Raw genomic sequence first — 12,725 nt, forward strand, 5'->3', positions numbered from 1 at the left:
TACAAGCCAAGGCAGCCCAGGGACCTCAAGAATCTGAGAAATGTGAAGGAACAGGTTCTCCTCAGCGTTTCCAGAAGAAACCACCTTGATTTTGGCCCAGGGTAACTGTAGACCACTAAGCTCCAGGAGAATAAAATAATCATTTTCTGTCCAAGTCAGTGAGTTTGTGGTCATTTCTTATGACAATTATAAAATATTAACACAAAAGTCTAGGACAGAAGATGAAGTAAAAAAAAAAAAGAATTGCTGTTTTACTAATTCAGTAAAGCAAATAAAGATGAGATAGATTTTCAACTACATAAAATGTGAAGAGGGGTTGAAAATTGGTAGTTCTTTTCGTGGTAAAAGGGCATAAAGGATTGACCCAAATGAATACAGAGAAATCTAGACTAGACATGTTAAAAAAAAGTTAGTAAAATTTAGAGGTGGGTGTTGTGGCGCACAACTTTAGTCCTATCCCTCAGGGATCAGTAGATCTCTATGAGTTTGAGGCCACCCAGGGTTATATAGAGAGTTTCTGTATCAAAACTAAACAAACAAAAAAAGTACTAACTAGAATGAGTTTCCAAAGACTAAAAAAGAAATCCATTAGTGGCTTCCTGGAGAATGAGAATCTAGTTAGATATGCTGTAAAGTAGACTGATGATGACTTGACAGAACCTTCAACACAGGATGAAGTAAAGGAAGTCACAAGTACTGGACTTCTATCTAGGAGGCCAAGGAAGGAAGTGTCCCTGTGGTTGGAGCAAGCAATTTTCTAGCACCAGTGTGAATGGTTCACTCTGAGTTAGTAAGCTGAGCTACGAACTTCTATTTGTAGACTGAAAGAGAAGAATCATCTACTTAGATGAGGGAGACTATAACCTGCTTGAGGGAAATCCACAATATTCTCAGATATCAGAGTCTATGAGTCAGTCACAGACTCATTAAATAGGAAATGGTTGAATGTGAGTCCCTAGTGGTCCAGTAACACCAAGCTCTCAAGCTCTCATGGTGATTAAATGACATACAGTCAGCCCCCAGTATTCACAAAAGTCTGGTTTCAGATTCCCCACAGACACCAAACCCTGTAGGTATAACATTTGCATACATTGTATGTCCATATAGCCCACATCCTCCAATGTACTTTAAATCCTATCTAAATTGCTCATTGTGCTTGCCACAATATAAATGTAATATCAATAGTTTTTGTATTGTATTGTTCCAGGAACAATGACAAGGACAAGGAGCTGTGCCTGTTCAGTACAAATATTTCCAAATGTTTTCAGTCAGTCATTAGGTGAATCCACAGTTGGAAGTCCCACGGACATCAAAGGCAAACTGTACTGCATATGGACTACAATGTCTAGAACAGAGTAATAATTCTTTTAAGAGGTAGCTCTTTTTTCCCCAATATGTTCAGGCTAGCTGTGAGTTGGAGGAAAGTCATTAGTTCAGACTATAGGGAGTGTAAATTGATGATCCAGAGAGGAGGAGGAGCCCACAGAACAAAGGAATCCTGCAGCCGAGCAGTGAAAATTAATCACAGTATCAGTACCAAAAGCATCAGGTTCAGGTGCGGACTGGTGATTGGGGCTCCTTGAAATACCACCTCCAGCTGCCGAATCACCCTTCCATCATGGAAGAGTACCACAGCTAGAGAAACAACTTTCCAGGAATTGAGGCAGATCCACTTGCTGTCCCTGGAGGCATCCTATGGCTTCTCACCAGGCAAGCAAAAATGGCATTCACTTGACTTTTATGACATCATCTCCTTTCCTCCAATGTATATCACCAAAAAAAAAAATTTATGTGCAGACTATCATCTTAAGTACAGCAGTAAATACAACAGCCATAAACCAGTCCTTGCCCTAAAACTTTATAATCTAGTCCTCATAGCAGATATTACTAATCAATTAATGACTCACTCCCACAGAATCCTGGAGATGCCATCAATTACTTCTCTGTGTAGTCTATTTCTCCAAAGAGCTACCACCAATCAATTAGAATTGGCATATGAGATGAAAACTCACTGTCATTCCTGCTAGAACTCCTGCAGCCACTGAATGAATGTGCACTGATCCCTTCACAGGCATATGTCACAGCTATCTCACAAGCCGTTGCTAACAGCAAAATGACACCCCAAAAGCAACAATCACCAATGTAGACATTTAGAATCTGATGACATTATGTTTTTTTTTTTTTTAATTTATTTTAATTTATTTTGCAATACAATTCAGTTCTACATATCGGTCACGGATTCCCTTGTTCTCCCCCCTCCCGTCCCCCTCACCTTCCCCCCAACGCCCCCCCCCATTCCCATCTCCTCCAGGGCAAAGCCTTTCCCACAGACTGAGGTCAACCTGGTAGACTCAGTCCAGGTAGGTCTAGTCCCCTCCTCCCAGGCCGAGCCAAACAATCCTGCATAGGCCCCAGGTTTCAAACAGCCAACTCATGCAATGAGCACAAGATCTGGTCCCACTGCCTGGATGCCTCCCAAACAGATCAAGCCAATCAACTGTCTCACCCATTCAGAGGGCCTGATCCAGTGTGGACCCCTCAGCCATTGGTTCATAGTTCATGTGTTTCCATTCATTTGGCTATTTGTCCCTGTGCTTTATCCAACCTTGGTCTCAACAATTCTCGCTCATATAAACCCTCCTCATTCTCGTTAATTGGACTCCCAGAGATCCACCCAGGGCCTAGTCATGGATCTCTGCATCCAGATCCCTCAGTAGTTGGATGAGGTTTCTAGCACAACAATTAGGGTGTTTGGCCATCCCATCACCAGAGTAGGTCAGTTCGGGCTGTCTCTCGACCATTGCCGGCAGTCTGTTGTGTGGGTATCTTTGTGGATTTCTGTGGGCCTCTCTAGCACTTTGCTTCTTCCTGTTCTCATGTGGTCTTCATTTACCATGGTCTCCTATTCCTTGTTCTCCCTCTCTGTTGTTGATCCAGCTGGGATCTCCCGCTCCCCCAAGCTCTCTTTCCCTCGACCCTCGCCTTTCATTACCCCCACGACATTATGTTTTGACTACTTGCCCTGAAAGGGTCTTGAGTATCTGACTGAAGCATCCAGTTATTACTCTGATCTCCCAGCTGCTCGTCTGATGATCAATTGATGGAGTGTTTATAAGCCATAATCTCAAGTTCATTTATGATATTTGTGATCTTTTATTTTATAGCTCCAGACCCAGCCTTCACATTTCATTGCTTCTCTCTCTCTCTCTCTCTCTCTCTCTCTCTCTCTCTCTCTCTCTCTCTCTCTCTCTCTCTCTCCCCTCTCTCTCAATACATACATGCATGCATACACATGAACATGCTTACACACACAGAGCACACAGAGACACACATGTACTTAGAGAAGCCCAGTGAGGTTATACATAGAATGGGTGTTCCTATATATAACTGGTAGCCATGTGATATGATGGAATATAAATCATGTGGGACCCATTGCCAGGCTCAGCTCTCCCAAAGATCACTATTTTGTCTTTTGGATCCATTTTTCTCATCTGTAAAACATGACTAACAATATTTATATCATAATAGGTACAAAATAATATGTATGTATTAATAGCACATAATAACATATGTGAACTAATAATATATACATAGTTTAGGACTCTAATACATTATAAATCAAGATTTCTAATGACTCTAGACACTAGGTGGCAGTATGTCACTTCTTACTTTCTCACCGAAGGCTGGGGGACGGGGATGGGGGGGGGGGGGCCAATGACATAAGAACACTTGGACAGTCAGTCACCACCTAGTGACATCAGAAAGCCCATGAAAATATGTTTATCTATGACAGGAGAGAAAGACCTGGACTGGGCAAAATGCAGTTAGCACTGCCTTTCAAACTGAACTAGGAAGTAGACACTAAACCATAGGAAAATGAAAATGAAAAACAAAACCAATGTAGTCACTAGATAAAGGATAGACAAAGGAGGGAGATCTGTGACTCCAGGACATCACTGGGTAGAGAAACTATTTCTCAGTCTCAGCGCCTGTTTTCAAAGGCATGTTTCACCCTCCTGGCTGATTCTGAATTCTGAAATTCTGTTGCTAAGATGAGGGATAGGTAATTCATGAAGTCTCACAGTTGGTAGAGAGTTTAGCCCCAGGATCGAAGTCTCCTGACTCATGCTAGTTCCACACAAGCTTGCCTCTTAACCAGTTCCTCTCTCATACCTTCTCCTTCTCAGAAACGGTATGAAGCATGTGGAGGATTTTCCCAATGTTAAATAAGAAGACAAAAGGGAGAAACAGAATTTGTAGTGATCACCAGCTAGTAGTGGCTACTATTGGATTAAGTGCATTAATTTAAATCAAATTAAATGTTTACTTTCTCCCTTGTACTAGCTCAAGAGCTACCCAGGTGTAACTATCAAAAAATGGTACTTGCCAGTGTATCATTCAGCTTCTTTACAATGTTTACGGAGCACTAAATTATATAATTTTAAAAAATCAAAACAAAACAAGATGACTATTTTACTGAAAATATATTAAAATTTAAGAGAAAAAGATTAATTAAAATACTATGGTAATATATTGGTGTATTTTATAAGTTGATTTGAGTGGACAAGGTTTAATTTAAACCTAGTGTAAAGAAATTGAAATAACAAATATATGAAATTGAATTGGTTCTCAACACATATCAACATTTTTTTTTTTTTTTGGTTTTTTCAAGACAGGGTTTCTCTGTGTAGCTTTGCGCCTTTCCTGGAACTTTGGAGACCAGGCTGGCCTCGAACTCACAGAGATCCACCTGCCTCTGCCTCCCGAGTGCTGGGATTAAAGGCGTGCGCCACCACCGCCCGGCCATATCAACATTTTTTAAAGTAAAAAAAGAAAACTAATGAATTCTAGAAGGTGTTTATTAAATGCAGTCATGGGAAATTTTTAAAGAGCCTAAGTAAAGCAAGTTCCAATGCCTGAGTCTGTAGGGACTGCACCATCTCATCTTCCTAAAGCTGAACCGGGTTTCTGGGTTTGGGGTGTGCCTTGAGAACCTGGCTCCTGCTTTTGGGGTGTGCTTGAGAACCTGGCTCCTGCCTTTGGGGTGTGCCCTTGAGAACCTGCTTGGCTCAGGAAGCTCCATGACAGGGCATCAGGGAAGCAGTCAGAGGAGTACATGGCCCCTGATGTGACCACCTGAGCTGGACAATCTACCTCGTACTACTTTATTTCTCAATAGACTTGCCAGAAGAAAGCCAGAGTCAGACTGCAGCAAGCAATTTCGCTTGTTTTTATCTCCTGAATTTCTTTGTAATAAGTGGTATCTTTTCTTTGATGCTCTTCATAAGATATATAAAGAAATTCCTGGGGCTCTTTCCAAAGGCACAGATTTCTAGATGTCTTCCCAGGCCTTCTGATTTAAGCATCTGGGGACAGAAACCTGGGATGCTGTCATTATTTTTGGTCCAATAGGCTGACTTTGATGCTAGGGTTGAAAACTATTGTAATCACACTCTTGAATAGCTGCAATGTACACATAGGCATTGTGAATGCAGCATCAACTTTCAAGCAGCTCCAAACTCATTCATTTACGAACGCTCCTCATTTACCTTAACAATTTTCAACTTGGAATCATGGCATTCTTTTTCTTTTCCATTTTCGTGGGGGAGGGGGGGTATGAGTGTGTGTATATGTGCTCACATGTGTGTGGGCACGTGTGTGCTTGTGTGTCCAAGAGAAGGCCTGGACTCATCACTGTTCTTCTACCTTATTCGGTCAGATAGTGTATCCCAGTTAAACCCAGAGCTTCCTCATGTGGCTAATCTCACTAGCCAGCTTGCTCTGGGGATCCACCTTCCCAGGCTGGAATTTCAGGAAGCCCACCACACCAACCTGGCATTTTTACTTTGGATCTGTGAATCCTAACTCCAGTCCCCATACTCACATGGCAAGCACTTAACACCTCTCCCAGACTGTCATTTTTACTCTTAAAGATTACTGAAGACTCCCGCAAGATGTTTGGTTTGAGTTTTGTTTTACTTTATTCTGAGAAAGAGTCTAGCTATGAAACCCAAACTAGCCTTAAATTCTTTGTGATTCTTCTGCTTCAGCATCTTGAATGATGGGATTATAGGTGTGTTTCACCATGTTTCTGTGGGACGTATCTATTTAGGTTCATCATATTAGCAACTAAAATAGAAAAACTTTTAAATGTTTAAAAAAACTTTTATTGTTAACATAAGGCTTATGGAAAACAGCTAATTTTCAGAATCAAAAAGTATTGAGAAGAGTAGAGTTCTTTTCCATATTTATAAAGCTCTTCACTGTATAGTTTAATGACAGACATCTGGAATCTCATATCTGCTTTCATTTTTAATCCATTACTGTCACATATTGCATCACTTCTAAAGAAACCCAGTCAAATTCAGAAAACCACAACAAGAAAGAAAAGTGATGGCTCAGTATCACTGGGCAGTAGTTTTGAGACTACGAAGATTCCCTAGGAAATATATCAGAATCCAACAATGACCCCAGCCACAGTTTGAGGGCTGCACTAGTTCTTCTTCCAAAGCACATTCTTTTTCATATGCAGCTCATTTCTCTTTCAATACTGCATATTCTCATGGCTTTTGATTGCGGCGAATGTTTAATGCATTTCCCTAATCGTGTATACATGCGTGAAAATAGGAAACTTCAGGAAACAGAAGTCCTGTAGGTCTTTGTACAGGGTTGAGGCCTCCTGGGCTTTTCCCTTCCACTTTGGTATGTCTATTGATGTTGTCCTTGTTCCGCTCATGCTTGGACAGTCATATCGATGAAACTTTATGAGTGCAGCTTCTGACATTACTAGGAGACACATCTCACAGCAAACTCCTCGATCTTCTGGCTCTTACAATCTTTTTCCCCTTTCTTCTGCCATGTTGCCTGAGCCTTAAGTGTGGGAGTGTCTCACAGATGTATCCATTGGAACTGGGCTCCACAACTCTGCATTTTGATTGACTGTGGTTTTCTGTAGTCGTTTCTGTCTGTTGCAAGTTTCCTTGATGAGTAGGGAATACTGCACTTATCTGTGGGTATAAGGACAAATGTTGAGGCTGTTAAGAATTATGCTGGGCAACTAAGGAATGTTGAGGGCAGGAGAAATAGTCTCACCCAGAGAAGATCACAACAATCAGTTATCCAATATCAAATGTCAAATGGTCAACCCTGAAAACGTACATACATAATATACAGACTAAGCAGATTCTAAGCATATTCTATACGGATATAGGAATATATATACATGTGTATGTATATTCATATAATAACAATTAATGAAAAAGAAACCAAGGATTTGAAGGAGAGCAAAGAGAGGTATATATGTGGAAGGCTTTGGAAGGAGAAAAGGGGAGGGGAAACACTGCAATCCTGATCTCAAAAGTAAATAAATAAACAAACAAATCCTCTCGCACTATCTCAGATGAAGGAAGGTTATGGTCAATATACGAATGGAACTGATAAAATTTCACAGGGATAATGCACCCCCTATGTTCCTTCTCAGGCTCCACAGCTCTGCCCAGGGCTACTCTCCGTGTTATACATCATGGTCCTCTGCAAGGCTCTTTCCCCAAGTGAGGCTTTGGATTACGGAATGGCTATCTCACCTGAATGACCTTGAAGTTCCAGGCCAACAACTTACCATCAAAGTTGTGATTTCAGATTCCCAAATCAAGAGTGACTTGAAGATGTCTTTAAGGTGGGTAGTCTCTGTATCCTTAGAAACAGACTAAGCAGGAGACAATATTCTTTATTTTTTTTCAATTCTTTCAAGATAAGCTGTTTTATTTCATAGTTAGTTAGTTAGTTGTTATTCATTTTACATCCTAGCTGCAGTTTCCCTCTCCTCCCAGTCTCCTCCTCCCCCATCGATTTCCTCCTCCATTTCTGTTTAGGAAAGGGCAGGTCTCCCATAAATATCAACAAAACATGGCATATCGAGATACAGTAAGATTAAGCACTTCCACATGCACTAAGGCTGGGCAAGGTGACCCAGTATTAGAAGTAGGGTCCCAAAACCCAGAAAAAGAGTCAGAGACAGCCCCTGCTCCCACTGCTAGGAGTGCCACAAGAAGACCAAGCTACACAACTGTAACATATACGCAGAGTGCCTAGGTCAGTCCCATGTAGGGTTCTTGGTTGTCAATTCAATCTCTGTGAGCTCCTATGGTCCCAGGTTAGTTGATTCTGTAGATTTTCTTGTGGTGTCCTTGATTCCTCTGGCTACTACAATTGTTCCTCCCTCTCTTCAGCAGGATTCCCTGAGCTTGGTCGAACGTTTGACTGTGGATTTCTGCATCTGTTTCCACCAGTTGCTGGGTGAAGTCTCTCTGATGAAGACAGAGATAGACACCAATCTATGAGTATAGCAGAATATCGTTGGGCATCATTACATTGACTTTTTTTTCTCTAGTCATGTTTGGTTTTATCCTAGGTCTCAGGGTCATCTATCCTCTGGGTCTTAGTGCTCCAGGAAGTGTCAGGGTTGGGTTCACTCTCCCGGCATGGGTCTCAGGCTGGACCAGTCATTGGTTGAACACTCTCACATTCTCTCTGTTACCCTTACCCCAGCACATCCCACATACCAGACAGGCTATGGGTCAAAGGTCTGTGGTTGGGTTGGTGTCCCAATCCCCCCACTGGTAGTCATGCCTGGTCACAGGAAGTGGTCAATTCAGGGTATCTATCTGCTTTTGCTAGGAAATCCTGCTTAGCTGGGATCATCTTTGTAGATTCCTGGGAGTTTCCCTTGCACTAGGTTTCTACCTGACCCTGAAATGACCCCCTTTCCAGTTAGTTCTTTCAGTACTCTCCCACTACAACCAGCCCCACCTGATCCCTCATGTTCCCATCCCCACCTTCCCCCACTCCACCCACAAAATCTTTTCTATTTCTCCTTCCCAGGGAAATCCAAATGCTTCCTTGGGTCCTCTTTGCTACCTAGCCTCTCTAGTTTCTGTGGATTGCAACATGGTTATCCTTTATTTTACAGATAATATCCACTTATAAATGAGTACATACCATGTTTGTCTTTCTGGGTCTGGGTTACCTCATTTAGGATGATTTTTTTTCTAGTTCCATCCATTTGTCTTAGAATTTCATGATGTCATTGTTTTTATCAGCTGAGTAATACTCCATTGTGTAAATGAACCACACTTTCTTTACCCATTCTTCAGTTGAGGGACATCTAGATTATTTCTAAGTTCTGGCTATTATTAATAAAATTGCTATGAACATAGTTGAGCAAGTGTCCTTGTGGCATTAGTGAGCATCCTTTGGATATATACCCAGGAGTATGTAGCTGAGTCTTGAGGTAGATCAATTATCATTTTTCTGAGAAACTGCCATATTAATTTCCTACCAGCACTGGGGGAGTGTTCCCTTTGCTCCACATCCTGTCCATCATGAGCTGTCACTGGTGTTTTCTATCTTAGCCATTCTGACAGGAATAAGATGGAATCTCAGAGTCATTTTGATTTGCATTTCCCTGATGGATAAAGATGTTGAACAATTCTTTAAGTGTTTCTCAGCCACTTGAGACTCTTCTGTTGAGAATTCTCTGTTTAGGTCTGCACCTCATTTTTTAAAATGGATTATTTGTTTTTTTTATGTCTACTTTCTTGAGTTCTTTATATATTTTGGAAATCAGCCCTCTGTCAGATGTGGGGATGCTGAAGATATTTTCCCATTCTGTAAGCTGCTGTTTTGTCCTATTGATGATGTCCTTTGCCTTACAGAAGCTTTTCAGTTTCATGAGGTCCCATTTATTAACTGTTGATCTTAGTGTCTGTGTGCTATTAGTGTTCTATTCAGGAAGTTGAGGAGACAGTATTCTAATGCTGGCTTTCAACTTGTGCTGTCCAACATAGGTCTAAATAGGTGGAACAACAGAACAAGATTAAGAGCATGATGGGCTGTGTGCTTTCGACTTCAACAGGATATGGATATAAAGTTCTAATGGGAAGACAGTCAACACTTTCTGGAAGAAATATTATAAGTATGTATATTTAAAATATTAATAATCACATTTATAATGTAAAAATAAACCAGAGAAATTAATTTTGTTAACATATTTTAACTCAACATATGCAAATGCTATTGCTTCAACAGGTAATCAGAATGAAAGGCATTAATGAGATATTTTACATCTTTTTGTAATCAGATCTTTAAACTCAGTGTGGAATTTTTACTTACAGTACATCTTAATTGGCACCCTAAATTTTCATCAGAAAGTTATTCTCTCTGTAAAGCTCATCAAATTTATAGCTGGACTAGTAGAGCCATCCAGCTAGGGTACTCCAACTTAAAGCCTCCAAACAACCAAATCAAGAATCAGTTTTTCAAGTTTAGCTATAATTTAATTAATCTAAAACCTCAGTTCTTCAGTTCCACATGTCCAAAGTTCAATAACCATATATGGCGAGGTCTACACTTACACATATTGGTCTAGACTTAGAGCTAGAATATGGCATCTCTTACAAGTGTCCAGACCCAGTATCTGAAGAATTTACCCAAGTACAAATGACCAAAAGTGTATATCTGATAGAAATATCTAAGTTATAACTGCTCAAATTTTATTGATAATAAATCCTTGGGAGTTGCACAAAAGGTTTTTTTCTAACAAAAGGCATCCTTTTAAGTACATTCAAGAGGCTTGCTGGTTAAAGGGATCCTAGAATGTTTTAGCACACTCACCAAATAAATCATTATTTGTTTGAGACAAGATATTTGCTTATATGAAATTCATTTTAAGTGAAGTGGGGATGCATAGAAAACCAGCTGAAGGCTATTGTACAAGTGAGTGGCCCAGGAAGTCACTTTCCACCCTCAGGAAGCTGAAGTGGGGATTTCACAAATGCTTGACAACCTTAAACAAAAGATCAAAATGGTGCGGTTTCTATTTGTTGAGCTAATATTGGCTTCCCTAAGTATGCTGGTCCCTTGTCTGTTACAAACTGTGCGAGGAACTTTGAGAAAAGGTTGATCAGTGAAGGGGCGGCCTTGAGCATTTTCCAGTGGTCAAAGGGACTTTAAAAGACTTCCTAATTCCACTATTCAAGTTTCTCCAACAATTCCAATCTCTGATGCTTTCATAGCTGTAAATTATGTTATAAAGTTGACCTGTGCACACAGAGGCCATTTTAATGAATGGTTGTGGCAGGGTCCTGTGTTGTTGTTCCCTTTGGGGAAGGGGGCCAAGTAGGCACAGAGTCAAATCACACAGACTCAGGAAAAATGTTGAAACAACAAGCTCAGTTTATTCAGGAAGAGGCAAGCCTTATATACCCTCCATCCCACCCTGGGGGGAGGTCTGATGAATATGCATCTGCTGATGTGACATGGCTGCCTCTCACTGGTCCAAGTCATCTCCAGATCGTGTTTCAGCTGCTGTTGCTAAGGCCCTTAGGCAGATTCAGGTTGTCTCTCAGAAAGTATCTTTTTTACTTGTTTGGGCCAGCTGGCCCTCAAGCCTGTTAGGGATGAGTCATCTCACAAATGGTGTTATTTAAAGATTCCTCTTTATCCAACTAAATAAGTATGTGGATGTTTAACATCAGCCAAACAATCGGTCCATTTGTTTATTCATTCATTCATACATTTGTCATTCTGTTACCTGTGGAGTAATGGATTCTGTACCAGAGAAGTAGATACACAAAAAGTATATAATAGAGTACAAAAGAGTGAGATAAAGTATTGTAAAAGATAGGGCTGATATCCAGAATATATAAAGAACTCAAGAAATTAGACATCAAAATACCCAACAGTCCAGTTTTAAAATGGGCTATAGAGCTAAACAGAGAATTCTCAGCAGAAGCTCAAATGGCTGAAAGACATTTAAGGCATTGCTCAACATCCTTAGTCATCAGGGAAATGCAAATCAAAATGACTGAGATACCATGTTACACCCATCAGAATGGCTAAGATCAAAAACACTGAAGATAGCTTATGTTGGAGAGTATGTAGAGCAAGGGGAACACTCCTCCACTGTTGGTGGGAATGCAAACTTGTACAGCCACTTTGGAAATCAATATGGCACTTTCTTAGAAAATTGGGAATCAACCTCCCTCAAGACCCAGCTATACCACTCTTGGGCATATACCCAAGGAATGCTCAATCATACCACAAGGACACATGCTCAACTATGTTCATAGCAGCATTATTTGTAATAGCCAGAACCTAGAAACAACCTAGATGCACTTCAACTGAAGAATGGGTAAATAAAATGTGGTACATATACACAATGGAGTACTACTCAGCAGAGAAAAACAATGACATCATGAGGTTTGCAGGCAAATGGATGGAACTAGAAAAAATCATCCTGAGTGAGGTAACCCAGACTCTGAAAGACAAACATGGTATGTACTCACTCATAAGTAGATACTAGATGTAAAGCAAAGGATAACCAGACTGCAACTCACAACTCCAGGGAGGCTACCTAGTAAAGAGGACCCTAAGTAAGACACAGGGATCACCCAATGACAGAGAAATGGATGAGATCTACATGAGCAAACTGGGGGTGGGGAGTAATGGAGGGCAAGGGTTGGGGGAAAGAGAGCTTAGCGGAGCGGGAGGTCCCAGCTGGATCAGGAGCAGAGTGGAAGAATGGAGAGGGAGATACCATGATGAATGAAGACCCCAGAGGAATAGGAAGAAGCAGAGTGCTAGAGAGGTCCCCAGAAATCCACAAGGATAGCTCCACAATAGACTACTGGCAATGGTCAAGAGAGTGCCTGAGCTGACCTGCTCTG

At 40.9% G+C, this 12,725-nt stretch overlaps 1 long non-coding RNA gene across 2 annotated transcripts in view; it reads right to left on the reverse strand.

Annotated features, from left to right (window-relative positions):
• Window positions 1-6,196: 6,196 nt before the first annotated feature.
• Window positions 6,197-12,725, reverse strand: part of LOC128101839 (uncharacterized) — a 46,398-nt gene continuing 39,869 nt past the window's right edge. The window contains exons 7-9 of one of the 2 annotated variants that reach the window (XR_008215213.1): window positions 8,998-9,847; window positions 7,619-8,306; window positions 6,197-7,007 (exon numbers count right to left, since the gene is read on the reverse strand). This is a non-coding gene — a long non-coding RNA (uncharacterized LOC128101839). The remainder of the gene's footprint in view (window positions 7,008-7,618; window positions 8,307-8,997; window positions 9,848-12,725) is intronic. The other variant, XR_008215214.1, reaches the window with a different exon arrangement.

This window comes from Peromyscus californicus, unplaced genomic scaffold, assembly GCF_007827085.1.
Source record: "Peromyscus californicus insignis strain IS unplaced genomic scaffold, ASM782708v3 Scaffold_7__1_contigs__length_154581171, whole genome shotgun sequence".
NCBI lineage: Eukaryota > Metazoa > Chordata > Mammalia > Rodentia > Cricetidae > Peromyscus > Peromyscus californicus.